The 18,022-nt window shown below is 48.0% G+C and overlaps 1 protein-coding gene across 3 annotated transcripts in view; it reads left to right on the top strand.

The window, feature by feature from the left end:
* The window catches only part of IQSEC2 (IQ motif and Sec7 domain ArfGEF 2), a 559,465-nt gene that overhangs the window by 165,246 nt on the left and 376,197 nt on the right, over positions 1-18,022 (top strand). The gene's annotated exons all lie outside the window — the stretch shown is intronic.

Raw genomic sequence — 18,022 nt, 5'->3', positions numbered from 1 at the left:
ATTGTACGTATCCCTCGCCGGATTCTTGTTTTCCTGCATTCAAGTGACTCTGCACTGCTCCCTGCCGGTGAGACTGGTACAGAAGGAACTAGACAAACTATGCAGGCAGATAGACGACAGTTGCAATAACTGAGCCACAATCACTTCAAGGCTTAAGGCTGCACTGCACTGAGGGTGCTAAATCTAGAATCCATCTCTAGATCTGCCCTCGGTCCCTCATAACCATGGATGCCTTCATGGACAGATGGGGAAATGTGTACAAGAGCTTTCAACCAGCGAGCTCTGGTCTCCTGTGGACCAGCAGTCGCTTATCAGTCCTGGAGCCATCCACCTGGAACAACCGGTCTTTTTGTCTCGGATGAAAGTACCACGCTCTGGTGAAAAACAACAGGATGGCATTAATATACTATTTAAGACTAAATCCTCTGGCAGTGAGCCATTGGCAATAAGGTGGAATCCTACCTGCGCATCCCCCGATGGAAGATTAGGGGACAGATTTGCTCAGCAGTGTGAAACCCTCCTGGTCTGGTACAAATGGGAGTAAAACCCGCAGCGGTAGAAGGGGGTGTTGGAGGAATGGGACAGGAAGCAGATGGACCTCTTTGTGCTCAGAGAGAACAAATAACGTGCACTCTGCTCCAGGAGGTGCTAGTAATGGAGCACAGGGAGGAGACTTTTCTAAAAGGTGGTTGGAATGTTTGCTTTCCCTCGATTAACATGAGCTTAGCAAAATGAAGAATTCAGGCGTCCTCATTCCTATAGCTTTACCTGGACACGTATATGGATCTGCACCAGCTGTCAGGGAGATCCCTAGTCCCGCTGCAGCTTATCCAGCCGCTGAAGGTAGGACTGAGGACAGGCGCAGCATTCTGATCCCAAGGCTCTGCCTTTGGCAGCTTAGTTTCCGAGGACCAAGCATATTTACCTTTTAACGTCCCCCATGACTGCTAGAGTATTCTAGCCAGCGCAATGCCTATGTGCACTACCAGGAGATACATTGACATGGTCAACGATCTGTCATTTTCATGACCACTTCTGCTGTTGCAATATCTAGTGTCACTCACCGCTAGAGATCACCTTTCAGCCTATCAAGCTTTAGATGGACCTGCAGTGCTCGGTCACCGCTAGAGTCCACCTTTCAGCCTATCAAGCTTTAGATGGACCTGCAGTGCTCAGTGCTCGGTCACCGCTAGATTTCACCTTTCAGCCTATCAAGCTTTAGATGGGCCTGCAGTGTTCGGTCACCGCTAGAGATCACCTTTCAGCCTATTAAGCTTTAGATGGACCTGCAGTGTTCGGTCACCGCTAGAGATCACCTTTCAGCCTATCAAGCTTTAGATGGACCTGCAGTGTTGGGTCACCGCTAGAGATCACCTTTCAGCCTATCAAGCTTTAGATGGACCTGCAGTGTTCGGTCACCGCTAGAGATCACCTTTCAGCCTATCAAGCTTTAGATGGACCTGCAGTGTTCGGTCACCGCTAGAGATCACCTTTCAGCCTATCAAGCTTTAGATGGACCTGCAGTGCTCGTCCACCGCTAGAGATCACCTTTCAGCCTATCAAGCTTTAGATGGACCTGCAGTGCTCGGTCACCGCTAGAGTCCACCTTTCAGCCTATCAAGCTTTAGATGCACCTGCAGTGCTCAGTGCTCAGTCACCGCTAGAGTTCACCTTTCAGCCTAACAAGCTTTAGATGGACCTGCAGTGCTCAGTGCTCGGTCACCGCTAGAGTTCACCTTTCAGCATATCAAGCTTTAGATGGACCTGCAGTGTTCGGTCACCGCTAGAGTTCACCTTTCAGCCTATCAAGCTTTAGAATAACCTGCAGTGTTCGGTCACCGCTAGAGTTCACCTTTCAACCTATCAAGATTTAGATGGACCTGCAGTGTTCGGTCACAGCTAGAGATCACCTTTCAGCCTATCAAGCTTTAGATGGACCTGCAGTGTTCGGTCACCGCTAGAGATCACCTTTCAGCCTATCAAGCTTTAGATGGACCTGCAGTGTTCGGTCACCGCTAGAGATCACCTTTCAGCCTATCAAGCTTTAGATGGACCTGCAGTGTTCGGTCACCGCTAGAGATCACCTTTCAGCCTATCAAGCTTTAGATGGACCTGCAGTGCTCGTCACCGCTAGAGTCCACCTTTCAGCCTATCAAGCTTTAGATGGACCTGCAGTGCTCGGTCACCGCTAGAGATCACCTTTCAGCCTATCAAGCTTTAGATGGACCGGCAGTGTTCAGTCACCGCTAGAGTTCACCTTTCAGCCTATCAAGCTTTAGATGGACCTGCAGTGTTCGGTCACCGCTAGAGTTCACCTTTCAGCCTATCAAGCTTTAGATGGACCTGCAGTGTTCGGTCACCGCTAGAGTTCACCTTTCAGCCTATCAAGCTTTAGATGGACCTGCTGTGCTCAGTGCTCGGTCACCGCTAGAGTTCACCTTTCAGCCTATCAAGCTTTAGATGCACCTGCAGTGCTCAGTGCTCAGTCACCGCTAGAGTTCACCTTTCAGCCTAACAAGCTTTAGATGGACCTGTAGTGCTCAGTGCTCGGTCACCGCTAGAGTTCACCTTTCAGTCTATCAAGCTTTAGATGGTCCTGCCGTGTTCGGTCACCGCTAGAGTTCACCTTTCAGCCTATCAAGCTTTAGACGGACCTGCAGTGTTCGGTCACCGCTAGAGATCACCTTTCAGCCTATCAAGCTTTAGATGGACCTGCAGTGTTCGGTCACCGCTAGAGTTCACCCTTCAGCCTATCAAGCTTTAGATGGTCCTGCAGTGTTCGGTCACCGCTAGAGTTCACCTTTCAGCCTATCAAGCTTTAGATGAACCTGCAGTGTTCGGTCACCGCTAGAGATCACCTTTCAGCCTATCAAGCTTTAGATGGACCTGCAGTGCTCGTCCACCGCTAGAGATCACCTTTCAGCCTATCAAGCTTTAGATGGACCTGCAGTGCTCGGTCACCGCTAGAGTTCACCTTTCAGCCTATCAAGCTTTAGATGAACCTGCAGTGCTCGTTCACTGCTAGATTTCACCTTTCAGCCTATCAAGCTTTAGACGGACCTGCAGTGCGTGTCCACCGCTACAGATCACCTTTCAGCCTATCAAGCTTTAGATGGACCTGCAGTGTTCGGTCACCACTAGAGATCACCTTCCAGCCTATCAAGCTTTAGATGGACCTGCAGTGTTCGGTCACCACTAGAGATCACCTTCCAGCCTATCAAGCTTTAGATAGACCTGCAGTGCTCAGTGCTCGGTCACCGCTAGAGATCACCTTTCAGCCTATCAAGCTTTAGATGGACCTGCAGTGCTCGGTCACCGCTAGAGATCACCTTTCAGCCTATCAAGCTTTAGACGGACCTGCAGTGTTCGGTCACCGCTAGAGATCACCTTTCAGCCTATCAAGCTTTAGATGGACCTGCAGTGTTCGGTCACCGCTAGAGATCACCTTACAGCCTATCAAGCATTAGACGGACCTGCAGTGCTTGTCCACCGCTAGAGTCCACCTTTCAGCCTATCAAGCTTTAGATAGACCTGCAGTGCTCAGTGCTCGGTCACCGCTAGAGATCACCTTTCAGCCTATCAAGCTTTAGATGGACCTGCTGTGCTTGTCCACCGCTAGAGTCCACCTTTCAGCCTATCAAGCTTTAGACGGACCTGCAGTGCTTGTCCACCGCTAGAGTCCACCTTTCAGCCTATCAAGCTTTAGATAGACCTGCAGTGCTCAGTGCTCGGTCACCGCTAGAGATCACCTTTCAGCCTATCAAGCTTTAGATGGACCTGCAGTGTTCGGTCACCGCTAGAGTCCACCTTTCAGCCTATCAAGCTTTAGAAGAACCTGCAGTGTTCGGTCACCGCTAGAGTTCACCTTTCAGCCTATCAAGCATTAGACGCACCTGCTGTGCTCGGTCACCGCTAGAGTTCACCCTTCAGCCTATCAAGCTTTAGACAGACCTGCACTGTTCGGTCACCTCTTTCACTGCTGGACGTTACCACCTTCTAAGCAGCCACTGGTTTGGGGTAAACATCCCCCTGTTTGTTAAAGATGGTGGGTGTTTCATTTGAGCCATTACAGTATTTCTCAAGAGGGGCATCAGGTTCACTTCCTGGAAGACAGTTCTATCAGTTCTCTTCGTCCCTTCAAGCCAGTGGGACAAAGTCCCACCTTCACCTTTCTGTTTTACCATGGCAAAGTTATGTTCAGATCCAACCACAATGTGTTTTTTTTGTTGCAGTTTTATATTGTGTGAACTAGACCCAGTTGCGTTACAGACAGACACATTTATTTGTGGTAGGCACAAGGAGATTAAGTGATCTGCCCAGATCACGGGACTCACCACAAACTCAAACCAAAACTACCAACTAACTTTCACCAGGATTAGTCTGGGGTTTAGTCTGTTTTTCCTGAATGGAAGAGCTCCGGCCAAAAGGTCCCCCATTGCCTGGACAGTAGCCACTGCCTTAATTTCAACTTGAATAGAGCCAAGAACTTCCATTCATCTAATCAGATGTTTGTTGCTTTGCCCAAAGTCATTAGGATCAGCCTTTGTTGTAATCAGGCATTGCAAGGCAGGTGTCAGCAGGCAGGGCCTCCTGTCCTGCTAAAGCGAACCATCTGATCCATGGTGCTGTGAATGCACAGCCCAGAAGGAGGACGGCGCCATGGCAGCCTTCCACTCATGCGTCCCAGTCAAGGGCATTTACTGAGCAGATGCCACGAAGCATCCCAGCCTAAACCTGCAGGCAAGGGCGGAAACTAGAGTGGGACAAGCAGTCCTTCGCAGTCGGTTCACATTTGGTCAGTCTCTCTGCCTTGTCTTCTTCCCTTCATTCATGGGGCTTATTTGCTTGATTTCAGCACGCGTATTGGTTGAAGATCCCGCACTGAAGCGAAAAGGTACTTTATTGTAAATACAGTCCTCCAACATCTGTTTTTTTCTGTCTTCATATGCCTCCCGCCTTCTTTCTTACGGACTGAACTGTAGCGAGAAAAGGGCTCTGCTCTCAGGAGGGGTCATAAATCCACTGGTCACTTGAGTCAGTCTTGGGCGAGCAACAACTCATATTTCAAAAGTGTGGACAATAAAGTATCTCAGTCACGTCCAATGTTAGATTTAGTAGCTTCAGGCCAACCTGCAGGTGCAACCGGAGTTTGGTTCCATCCACTGCTCCCAAAGCGTAACCCACGTTAGATGTAGCGGAGATTGGCTGGTTACATGTTTTATTACGTTCTTCAATGCAGGTCTGGCATGAAAATGTTGCTGTTCACTTTCTACCAGTTAGATTCCTTTTCAGTATTCTTTTCTTGCACTAATATCCCTTGTGTTTCTTCTTTTTGCTTTGCTTGGACGTCCTTTGTTGACTTTCACAAAAATAACAACCAGCCAGATGTAGTCTACCATTGGTCCGCGACCAGGCATTAGTGAAAGCTGGAACGTTTTTAACCCCAAATCTACGCTTTCATTCTGAGGAAGGCCAGGGTTCTGGTTGCATCGCCTTGGGGCTCGGTGTTGTGGGGTGCACTTTTGAGGGCTCTGGTAGTGCCTGACCTTCTCTGATTTGGACCAGTCCCGAGCCACCTTCAGATGGTGCGTCTGAGGAGTCGCGGAGACATTCTAGGTTCTATGAAGTCTCCTAGCTTCAGGTGTGATGTTAGATATTCCAGAGCCCAGACCACCTGTGGTGTAGAGGGCTATCACAGCGACTAAGACCACAGTAATGGCCATTAGAAGCAGGCATTGGAGATCATCCATTGACAAGTGACATACGATGAGGTGTAGAGGGCTGTCCGTGCAGCAGACTCCCTGCTTGACCTGCTGTGCGGGTGCTGAGAGGCATTCTATCTGTTCTGTGCTCGTCACCTCTAAGTCATGCCTACAGGAGCTCCTGTTGAGTGGGTCATTCTGGGGCTAGATGCGATAATTCCAGAAAGCCTAACTGTAAAAGAAGACTGCCCCCCCCTGAAAGTTTGCTGCAGCCAATGAGCGCGCTGCATTCAAAGCCCTTGTGCAAATGGTGGCAAACAAATGGCCTCTGACCCTGCACAAGGACAAACCTGGAGAGCTTTTAGAAATGAGATGTTCCAGGGCCCTCTCCCCATGCCTGTCCTTGGTTTGTCAATGCTCCTCCTCAGACCTCATGCTGTGATGCTCGGATAGCAAGAGGCAAGCATGCACTTTATTGAAACGGGTTCTCTCCAGCGGCGTGCAACCTAGTAAACGTGATCTCCGGTCAAGGAAGGTATCACTAGGTCAGATGAGAGCCTCGGGCATTGCCGCCAGATCCTTAGTAAGGCATCGTACCGGGGAACTGGGCCACTGCGGAGGCATTCAGGGCTAGGCCTCCATCCGGAGGTCAAGCAGCCGAGGATCTAGAGGAGATGAAGTGAGGGATGCTGGATGAAGCATCCTTTTCCATGGCTGCGACGCCGCTTGGTTAATGCCAGTAAGTGTTGCCCTTTTACAGGGCTGTGAGGTGGAGAACGAGGGTGTCAAGCTCTGCGTTTCAGGGTGCCGTGTAGCGTCACTGTCTTTCAGGGCTCCGAGGTGAGGAACAGTGGTTCTGGGTTTTGGCCATGCCACTGGTGTTGCACCCTCTTTCTGTGGTGAAGGATAGAGGTGTCGAGCTCCAGGTTTGGTTGTGTCATCCATTGTCGCTCTCTTTCAGGGCTGTGAGGTGAAGGACAGTGACGTCGAGCTCTGGGTTTTGGGGTCACCAATTAGTGTCGTCCTCTTCAAGGGCTGTGAGGTGGGTTTATTTTACTCCCTAGTTTGAGAGTTGAGAGTTAAATGATGTTTGTAGCATGAGTGGCTGTAGATACACATGCCTGCGTACTCCTGCTTCGTAGTGTTGGTCATTTGCTTTTTATTTTCTTCAAAGTTGTTTTTGACTCTTAAGTCCAGTTGTGGCTCCACCCTCACTCTACATTGCGCCAGGACAAGGGCCACAAATGAGATTATTTTCTTCCACCATCAGGTTTGAACGTTTGAGTGCCCGCGCTGTGACAGTCAAGTCTTGTGCTTTGAACTTCGGGGCCAGTTGTTGGAACTTTGACTACAAAGATGAAAACAACAATGGCTGTGAGGGCAGCCAGGCACTGCACTTGGGGGTTTCTTGCCAGGCCGTGAGTGGAAATCTTACATCTGACCAGCATCGCAAGGCATACAGGAGCATCAGGTCACCCTACTGAACGTGAATGAACACCTTTCTAATTGTGCCCTGGTCACATCACCATGGGGGATCACTGACATAATATAGAATGCCAAAATATCGACCTGCCAAAATATCGTTGACAAAATATAGAATGCAAATATATCGAATTCCTATCTACAAACAGGTAAGTACAAAAAGATTGAATCAAAAATATTGTTGTAAAAAATATTCAAAATATCGAATTTTTTAAATGTCTTAAAAGTAATGTAAAAATAATAAAATAATAAATATAATTAACTCAAACATATTTAAAAATACTTAAATAACTTTAAAAATAATAAATAATTCATGTTAGTTAAAAAAAATAAACATAATTTTTTATTTTTTAATACATATATATATTAACGTAATATTAATAAAAAATAATCAATATTTTTAGCGCAGGATACCGCGAGGGTAAAATTTACTATTACCACTCCAGTGAGTGCAACAGTAGGGAAAGCGTTGGATAGCGGGAGGGTAAAATTTACTATTACCACTCCAGTGAGTGCAACAGTAGGGAAAGCGTTGGATAGCGTAGGGGTAAAAATTACTATCCCACTCCAAAGAGTGCAACAGTAGGGAAAGCGTTGGATAGCGTAGGGGGAAAAATTATTATTCCCAGTCCAGTGAGTGCAATAGTAGGGAAAATAATAATTTAATATTTTATTAAAAAGAAATTAATTATTAATACCAATAAAAAAGTAGTAAAATTAATTACCAATCACAAAATATTTAATAATTAATTAATTATAAATACCAATATTTTTTTTTAAATTAATGACCTATTAATAATTAATTAACAACCAATTAATGTTCAATACCAAAAATTAATAAATACAAATACCAATTAATAATTAATTAATAGTAAATTAATTATCAATATACAAAAATATTTCCAATAATTAATTATTTACAATTAAATTACTTCCCACCATATTCCCCTATAAACCCACAACCCGCTACAAATAATAAATTAATACAATTAACATAATAATCAATTAAACAATTAATACAAATTAATTACCAATTCATACAAATTAGTTACCAATTACTAATTAATCAACAACCAGTTAATTTTCAATACCAAAAATTGATAAATAATAAAAAAAATACCAATTAACAGTAAATTAATTATCAATACACAAAAATATTTTCAATAATTACTTCATTTCAATTAAATTACTTCCGACCCTGTTACCCTACAAACCCACAAGCCGCTCCGAATAATAAATTAATACAATTAATATATTTATCAAGTAATCAATTAATACAAATTAATTACCAATTAATAAAAAAGAATTACCAATTATTAAAAATTAATTACCAATTAATAATTCATTACAATAAATTAATTATCAATACCAATTAATAAGTACTTAATAACAATTAAATTACTTCCCACCCTATTCCCCTATAAACCCACAACCCGCTACAGAAGTAAAACGCAAAATTAAATTAAAAATAATTAATAATTCCTAAAAATTATTATTTAATGTACTATAATTAAATTACTTCCCACCCTAATCCCCTATAAACCCACAACCCACTACGGAATTAAATTACACAAAAAATAAATAAATTAAAATTCATTATTTTAAAAATATTCAAACATACATTCCAAAATGAATACATACTTTTAACACATATACTAACACTTAAAACACTATAAAAAAAATCGATATTTTTAACAACTATATAATGACTGTCGATATTACTTCTATATTATGTAAATCGATATTTCTTACCTGCTTTTCGATATTCTACACCACTATATTTTGGCAATTCGATATTCTGTCCATTCTATATTAAAAACTCGATATTCTGTCCAGTCGATATTTTTTTTCTCGATATTATGACTGTTTACCTTAAAGAATACCTTTCGGTACTGAAGAGTGAAGCGCTGGCCACATCACAAGATGCAGCACCTGCCCTCGCCTGAAACCACAACATCTTCAGGCAAGACGATGCCAACAGCAGCAAGGGGGAGGAAGCAGAGGACTTCCAGTCCCAGAAAGGGGAGAGAGCCCAGAGATGTTGTCCTCCGAGGCCTCAGAGACCAAGCACAAAGAAGTAAAGCCTCCAGCCCAGAAGCCTTTGAGACAAAAGACCAGAAGCCCCATCCTCCTTCAGGTGCAAGAGTGTCAATCCCATCCGCTTGGACCCCAAAAGAATCCCAGGCTGAGGCAGAGCACTGTTCCCTCGGACATCTGACATCGAGCCCCGAGCCCAGCTTTAGGAGGCAGTAACCTTAAGGTCCAGCTTCACCAGCAGAATCTGCTGGATCCACAGAGCCCCCTTCAATGTTGAGTAAGCCTTCAACACTAGATGCCAAGACATGCCACCCATTGCCACCTCCTTGGTGCCTTGGTACCGAAAAGCCATTTTCTGCACTGAAATAACCACAGAAAGTTGCAGTCAAACTGTCCCCAAGGTCCACGCCGAAAGAACAATTGATGCCCAGATCAGAGTCGAGCGAGGGCCTGCTTATGCTTCAGCTGTCAGACATCCGGGAGTCTAATCACAAAAAGATCTACATCCACCCCTTCACAGGAAAGACCCATCCAGACCTCCTTCACATGAGCAGCCTCACACACCTGCCAGGATCTCTAAGAAAAGGAGGTTTGTCTTCTAGAGCAATCCACCGGTCCAATTCCAATAATGGTTAGGTACAGGGCTACCAACTCACTACCACTCTCTAGAAGTCCTTCACCACACCCATGCCTTAGGTACAGGGCTACCAACCCACTACCACTCTCCAGAAGTCCTTCACCACACCCATGCCTTAGGTACAGGGCTACCAACTCACTACCACTCTCTAGAAGTCCTTCACCACACCCATGCCTTAGGTACAGGGCTACCAACCCACTACCACTCTCTAGAAGTCCTTCACCACACCCATGCCTTAGGTACAGGGCTACCAACCCACTACCACTCTCTAGAAGTCCTTCACCACACCCATGCCTTAGGTACAGGGCTACCAACCCACTACCACTCTCCAGAAGTCCTTCACCACACCCATGCCCTTTCACACCTACCCACCTTCACCCCCATAGTTCCCACCATACCACCCCATACAGCATCCGGAAGCCTAGCATTACTGTGGGCGGAGAGGACCCATGGGACAACTTGACCTGAAGACCTCCCCTCTAAGGCTTCCCCTCAGACGACGCTACTGCAGATCCTGTGGTAATCCACAGGGCTGCATACCAAGGCATCCTTAAGATGCACATGGTCCCGACGGAGGTGGTCTTTCTCATAGAGGATTAGAGCGGTAGGAAAGCGAGAGGCAGTCAGGACCCCTATGCACTAGCAAATCGCTAATTTTATGGGCTCACTCTTCCGGTGTGACCATTAGGAGGAAATGGAGTAGCACATTAAACACCTGCCTGTGGTCCAAAAAAAGGAGCAAAGGGAAAAGTAATATCAAAAGCAAATATAAGATGTATGTTGGTTGCTGCAGACACCCACTCCCAGGGCATAAACATAAGCGCCCTCTTGCATCGTCTTCCTTCTGTATTTCTGGCTTCTTGCCAGACGTGCAATAACACATATGCAACATCAAATTAAGAAGGACTTGGAAACAACCACACCAGCGGGTGATCTTCATACATCTGAACCCAGGTCTACTTTTCGTGAGCACCAGACCATAGGGAGTACCTAAACACCATCGCCTGCCCATATTCAGGGCTCGTAACACTAGCAGCAGTCCTTTCAGGACCTAGAACCCTCTAAGACATTTGGTCAAGGTAGTTACAGAGGCAACAGGTGGGGCAAAGGAAGCGCCTGCTTCAACTGGGGCATCTCTGCTTCAGAACAGGGATTCTCCCTCCACCCTCCTGACCACACAATAGACAAGACTGAGGTTTCTCCTTCCCTGGTGGCAGAGAATTTCCTTCTGAAAAGGGGTTCTCTTGGTGGTGCAGCAGGGGTACTAATCTTTTGACCTCAGCACCACATCCTCAGCAATGATCATATGCAGGTGCTCAAAGAGGTGCGTGTGCTCCTCATCGAGGGGGCCATCGAGCTTGTGCTCCAACATCATCACAATGAAGTAGAGTGCTTCCCGTACTTCTTAATCCCCAAATAGGACGGGCACCACAGCCGATCTTGGACTTCAGGCCTCTAAACGAATACATTCTGCCAGAGCTTTTCCATATAACAGCACTGCAATACCACAAGCCCCTGCTCTAATAAGTGGGTTTCAAGGCAGCTCTCAGCTTCAATGGCGGCTAGTTCCACGTGCCACACATCGAGTCCACCACCGGTGCTTGCACTGTGTGGTAAGTGGACAGTGCTACCAGTTGACGGTTCCACCCTTCAGGGTCAGTCGAGCTCTAAGGGTTAGGCGCTGGTGGCAGCACATCTATGCAGAGGTGCGAGAGCTGTAAGTCCTAACTCCAAAAACATCTCAAGATCTGGCATTGGACACCGTGCCAGAGCCCACTCACATTGACAGCCTACCTTGGCTCCGGAAAGGCCTTGACAACTCGCTCCAGAGCTGCGACGCGTAGAGACACCATCTCAACTCCATAATACCTTCTTCAGCAGCAAAGTGAGCTGTGAAACAGGCATCGACACAAAGCAAATTAACGGCATCCCTCAAACTGCTGGGACAGTCTTGATGTCAGGCAGAGGAAAAGATACATTCACCCTGAGAAAGGGCAATGTTTGACCATCTCCCAGAGTAGGAGCCTGACATAGACGAACTAGGAAGACACAGCTCACATTTGATGAGGCCACAGTGGTGGAAATGCCAATCTGCCACATACCTAAAAAACAGGTCCAGCAAAACTATCAGCACATACTGACACGCGTGTTCCTCCTTAACCTTGTGAGGCTCGCATCCCAGCGGATGAGGGAGTCGAGCTCTGTCACGACTGCAGCTTGCACTCCCAGCAAGACACATCCTTGGAGCCTTACCCATGGAAGGCTTCCTAGCCTGCGGATACGAAAGCATGTTCCGCCGTCACTGGGGGTCACAACAGCCCCAGGGGTCTCTCCCAAATGGCATGCAGTGGATGCTGTGTGTTGGTGTCTTTCCATACCTGGAGGAGTGGATGGAAAGCAGGAGCAGCCAATAGCAATGCCTCGCCCACACCACACAAGCAGCGTCACTCATCCAATGGAACTCACCTTAGGAGCAATAGATATTGAACACAGTGTCCGGCAAAGCCTGTGCCAACGAAGAGAGAGACAGCATTTCAAATGCTGCTTCCCCTTCACCCGTGCGAATGATGGCTCGTGCTTGCACGGGTGTCGACCCAGGCAGTGCTCACTGGCTGACCGAGTGCTGGTACAGCCCGGATTGTGATGGTTGGGTTCCAACTGGAATGGCATGGGGAGCAAAAAAACGATGCATTAAGGGCCCAGATCTCTGCACTGGGGTGAATATTTGACATTTGAATATTAGTCAGCATTCTGTCCATCAATTGTTTTTTTTGCGGTTTAGCCCGGATTCCAGCATAAACGAAAATGTTGAATAACTACATCTTGTTACTGGGCAGGTCATTCTCAAGTGACCATTACCCCTTGTTCACAGGGTGGGACACACATCTGGACCATTTGACCATTCAGGGGTTCTGGACCCCACTGCAGCAGAGGTTACGCATGAATCTGCTAGAACGAGTGACAGTGCAGAGGGCACAACCCACACTCTACAGAGTGACTCGCAACAAAGCAGTGCTCGTCTGCAGTCATCATGCACTGCACACTCGGCCCAGCTGTCAATCTTCGCACAGGAGATAGGGCATTGGGCCATTCAACATCAATCCCTTCTCCTGCTGAAGCATCTGCAACGAGAGGACGGTGACCTCGAGGTCTTGTACAGCAGAGTGCAACTGACCAACGAATGGGACGTCATCCATTACTGCTTTCAGTGATGGGAAACGCCAACAATGGACCTCGTTGTCCAAGCTTCACCTCCCGGTACCCACACACACAGTCCCTGGGTAACGTTCTCTGTATAAATTGGTCAGGCATATTTGCCTACGCTTTTCCTTGACTACTATTAATCCCGTACGTAGTTAGAAAAATGAAGCATGGAGACATGCGGATCCTCTTGACTGCGCCCACGTGAGCAAGGCAGCTGTGGATTTCTGCCCCATTAGAGAGGTTTGTTCACTCACGTCAGACATTGTCTCAGTGAGTAGAGCTGCTCACGCAAGATCAGGGTCAGCCATGCCACTCACACATCACGACACAGAATCTATCAAACTGGCACCTTAGAACTTGGATTTTGGGTAAATTCACCTTCCAGAAGAGTGTATGCTCCTTCTACAAGATGTTTATAAGCCCAGTACGTAAGCTTGCTATTTTTCCAAGTGGTAGAAGTTTGCCCACCATTGTTTCAAACAACGTAAGCCGCACAGGCTTCCGTACCAGACATCCTCTAGCGTACCCTCCTATCCTATCATGGTACTTTATCAGTTACAAAGCCCTGTGGTCTCTGCGACGAGGCCGTCCACACCACGCACTCTCAATGCGCTGAACTGTTCGAAGCATAAAGCGAAGCGACACTGAACTTCTTTCCGGGCGACTCTTCAACGGATGAAAAGTGTTTGAGTAGAGCCCATGTGCAGAAGGTCTTAAGGAATGAGTTCCCAGTCTGCGCCTCCTAATCTGCAGTCTGTGTGTTTGTAAGTGACTCACACCTGGCGCCGATTGGACTCACACTACCCTCACCTCTTCTGCAATTTAGGAGCTCACACCTAGTGCAAATTGGGCTTGCACCTGGCACAGATTAGGCTCATACCTGGTGCACATTGGACTCACACCTGACATGTGTCCGGCTCACACTTAGCGCATATCTCACACCTGGCACCGATTTGACTCACACCGTCCTCAAGTGGCCTCATGCCTGGTGCAAACTGGGCTCACATCTGGTGCCAAATTAGGCTTAACATCTGGTGCAAATTGGACTCGTAGCTGGTGGAAATAGTTCTCACACCTGGTGTAGATTGGACTCACGGCCGCCAAAAATTGGGCTCTTACCTGGCATAGACTGGGATCATACTTGGCACCAGGGCTGGCTTTTGGCCTGGGGGTTGGGCTTAGGCCCGGGGTACTTACAGTTGGAGATGCAGACAGGTAGCTGACCTCCTGAGCAGTCTTGAATAAATCTCTTATTCCAGATACCCAGTACATTTTATTGCCTTCAAGCTGTGTGCAAAAACATTCCAACTTTATTTTTCATATCTTCCTTCGATTCCCTCTCTCCTCTCCCCCTTACTTCTGCCTCAGCCCATCTCAGGGACTCTCACCTATAGTTTAGCAACTGAATGGGTGATTAAGGTGAGGGGGCAAGGTGCCAATGTGGGATCGCAGGCTAGTCACTGCTCTGAGGTCTTCAGCCAGAATGTGACCTGTGAGCACAAAAGGGCCCCCACTAGGATCCTCAACAGGAGTGGGCAGATGGGGGAAGGAGTGGAGTTTCACCAGTGGCGCTGTCTGGTGAAACGCCGGCCCTGCCGGCCACAGATTGGGCTAACGTTGGACCCACACCAGACAAATACCCAATGTGGAGTGGGCTCTCACTCGTGTAGACCTGGCACACCATGGGTTGTTACTGGACACAAGTTAGTTTCACACTCGGCTCACGTGCCGCAGAATGGGCTGACACCTCGTGTAGACTGCGCTCACGTGCTGCAGATGGGGCTAACACCTCGTGTACACTGCGCTCACGTGCTGCAGATTGGGCTGACACTTCGTGTACAGTGGGCAAACATTGGGTTGGCACAATAGAAATACACGAGAAATCTCACACTGGGTGTTGACCTGGCAGAGATGAAACTCTCACGGACACAGACCTAGAGTCGATTAGGCTCACTGTGGGACAATAGGCTCATACCTGGCACAAACTGGGCTGACTCTAGACTAATAACTACAAGCGTTGCTGCTCACATTGGAACCACACCAGACTAACTCCTGAGGCAGATTGGGTTTTCACTGGACGCAGCCTTGGCATAGATTGGGCTTGCTTCTGCCCCACAAAACTAATACCTGGTGCAGGCTGGGCGCAGCCAAGGCCCAGACCTAGTACAGACCAGTTCACACTGGACCCTTGCCAGTCTCACCACAGGGCCACACACCCACCATCTGTTACTTGTGCCGCTAATGGCTCCCTCCATGACAAACCATGTGACATCTTTTGGGGGCGCTTTGCTGGCTTTCTTTTCCTCTTCGGTTTGGCTCAGCGTGTCCATGGCCTGGAATGGGCAGATGGTACAATTAGAGCCCAGTTGTAAGCTCTGTACCCAGGCCTGCATCATAAAGGTTGGAATGTAGCAGCAGACATTTTGAGCTCAGGGACTTCAGCACAACAGGTATGTGACAATGTTCAGCTGCCTTCTAGGTTCAGACTTGCCTTGGCCTTCCTCTGGTAGCTAATGGAGAGCAACAAATAACTTGTGGTATTTACAGCCTGAGGCAGGGGTACAGCAGCATGTGAATTGTGGGAGAGTCACCGGTTCTACACGCTTCCTACTTCGATGCTTCAGGTCACAATTACCACTTCTTTTTGCTTGCATGGCTGCAGCCCGCACGAAGCAACTGAATGTGTCAGGTCTCTGAGAGCAGAGAATAACTTCATGTTCTTGCTGCCGTCTTAGAGTGGAGGTAAGTTTGTGTGTTATCAGCTTGAGGGCAGGCGAGAGTATAAAGTATTAGCAGTGTGAGGGCAAAGGAGGGCTTGTTAGCAGTAGGGCCCTGAGGACGGGAGACTCCATGTGTTGCTATCCAAAGGCATGAGTGACGTCTGTGTTAGAGTGTGAGAGCACAGGTAACTTCATGTGTTTACGTCATGAGTGACTGTGCATTAACGGGTAGCTCCTTGCGTTAGCACGGTGGAAAGGGAAACCACTTGTCTTATCAGAGGCATGAGTAACTCCTTGTCTCAGTACAAAGGGTACGGGTGACTCCTTGTGTGCGGTCACGGGTAACTCCTTGTCCTATCAGAGGGCATGGGTAACTCCTTGTCCTATCAGAGGGCACGGGTAACTCCTTGTCCAATCAGAGGGCACGGGTAACTCCTTGTCCTATCAGAGGGCATGGGTAACTCCTTGTCCTATCAGAGGGCATGGGTAACTCCTTGTCCTATCAGAGGGCATGGGTAACTCCTTGTCCTATCAGAGGGCATGGGTAACTCCTTGTTGTAGAATGGAGGGTATGGTTGACTCCTTGTATGAGGGTATGGGTATCTCCTTGTGTTAGTGTGCAGGAAAGGGAAACTCCTTGTCTTATCAGAGGGCACGGGTAACTCCTTGTCCTATCAGAGGGCACGGGTAACTCCTTGTCCTATCAGAGGGCATGGGTAACTCCTTGTCCTATCAGAGGGCATGGGTAACTCCTTGTCCTATCAGAGGGCACGGGTAACTCCTTGTCCTATCAGAGGGCACGGGTAACTCCTTGTCCTATCAGAGGGCACGGGTAACTCCTTGTCCTATCAGAGGGCATGGGTAACTCCTTGTCCTATCAGAGGGCACGGGTAACTCCTTGTCCTATCAGAGGGCATGGGTAACTCCTTGTTGTAGAATGGAGGGTATGGTTGACTCCTTGTATGAGGGCATGGGTATCTCCTTGTGTTAGTGTGCAGGAAAGGGAAACTCCTTGTCTTATCAGAGGGCACGGGTAACTCCTTGTTACTGGATGAGGCCATGGGTAAGTTGAATGGGTTTGGGTAACTCCTTTGTGTAAGCAGTATAAAGGCAATGGCAGTGCCTTGTTTTAGTACCAAGGGCATCGGCACTTGAAGTTCTGAGGAGCGCCGGTTACGTTTTGAGGGCATGAGTGAGTCTTCATGTTTCCTGTGTGAGGGAGGGCTTGACCTCCTGTGTTTGTAGACTAACAGCTACAGTTAACTGGTCCTTGCCGTGCCAGTGTGCAGGCAGCAGTACTCTGAAGGCAGGGTCTTCTTCGTATGTTAACCTCATGGCTGAGTCAAGGTTAGTTTGAGGGTTAGTGGTAAGATCTTGTTTTGGTAGTCAAATAGCATGTGGTTGTTTGCATTAACTGTCCCTTACTAGCACACTCTTGTGGGAGTTGCGGGGCAGATTTGTGGTAGTAGATTGTAGGCAAGGGTTGCTACTTAAGCTGGCAGGCACTGCCAGGACTGACATCTGTGTTTGTTGCCTGCAGGCTATTGCCAGTATAAGGGCAGTATCCGCTGGTTGCAGTGCCAGTCTCATGGAGGGACTGTCTTCTGGTGGTGTCAGCTGCTTGCGGTGGCAGTCTCCTGAAGGGTTTGTCGTCTGGTGGTGTCCACTGGCTGCAGTGGCAGTCTCCTGGAGGGATTGTCTTCTGATCGTATCAGCTGGTTGCGGTGGCAGTCTCATGGAGGGATGGTGGTGTCAGCTGGTTGCGGTGGCAGTCTCATGGAGGGATGGTGGTGTCAGCTGGTTGCGGTGGCATCTCATGGAGGGATTGTCTTCTGGTGGTATTCACTGTTTGCGATGGCAGTCTCATGGAGGGATTGTCTTCTGGTGGCATCCGCCGGTTGCAGTGGCAGTCTCAAGGAGGGATTTTCTCCTGGTGGTATCCGCTGGTTGCGGTGGCAGTCTCATGGAGGGACTGTCTTCTGGTGGTGTCCACTGGCTGCAGTGGCAGTCTCCTGGAGGGATTGTCTTCTGATCGTATCAGCTGGTTGCGGTGGCAGTCTCACGGAGGGATTGTCTTCTGGTGGTGTCCGCTGGTTGCGGTGGCATCTCATGGAGGGATTGTCTTCTGGTGGTGTCCGCTGTTGCGGTGGCATCTCATGGAGGGATTGTCTTCTGGTGGTATTCACTGTTTGCGATGGCAGTCTCATGGAGGGATTGTCTTCTGGTGGCATCCGCCGGTT

Source organism: Triturus cristatus, chromosome 10, assembly GCF_964204655.1.
Source record: "Triturus cristatus chromosome 10, aTriCri1.1, whole genome shotgun sequence".
Lineage (NCBI taxonomy): Eukaryota > Metazoa > Chordata > Amphibia > Caudata > Salamandridae > Triturus > Triturus cristatus.
This window is presented reverse-complemented; position numbering and strand designations above follow the sequence as displayed.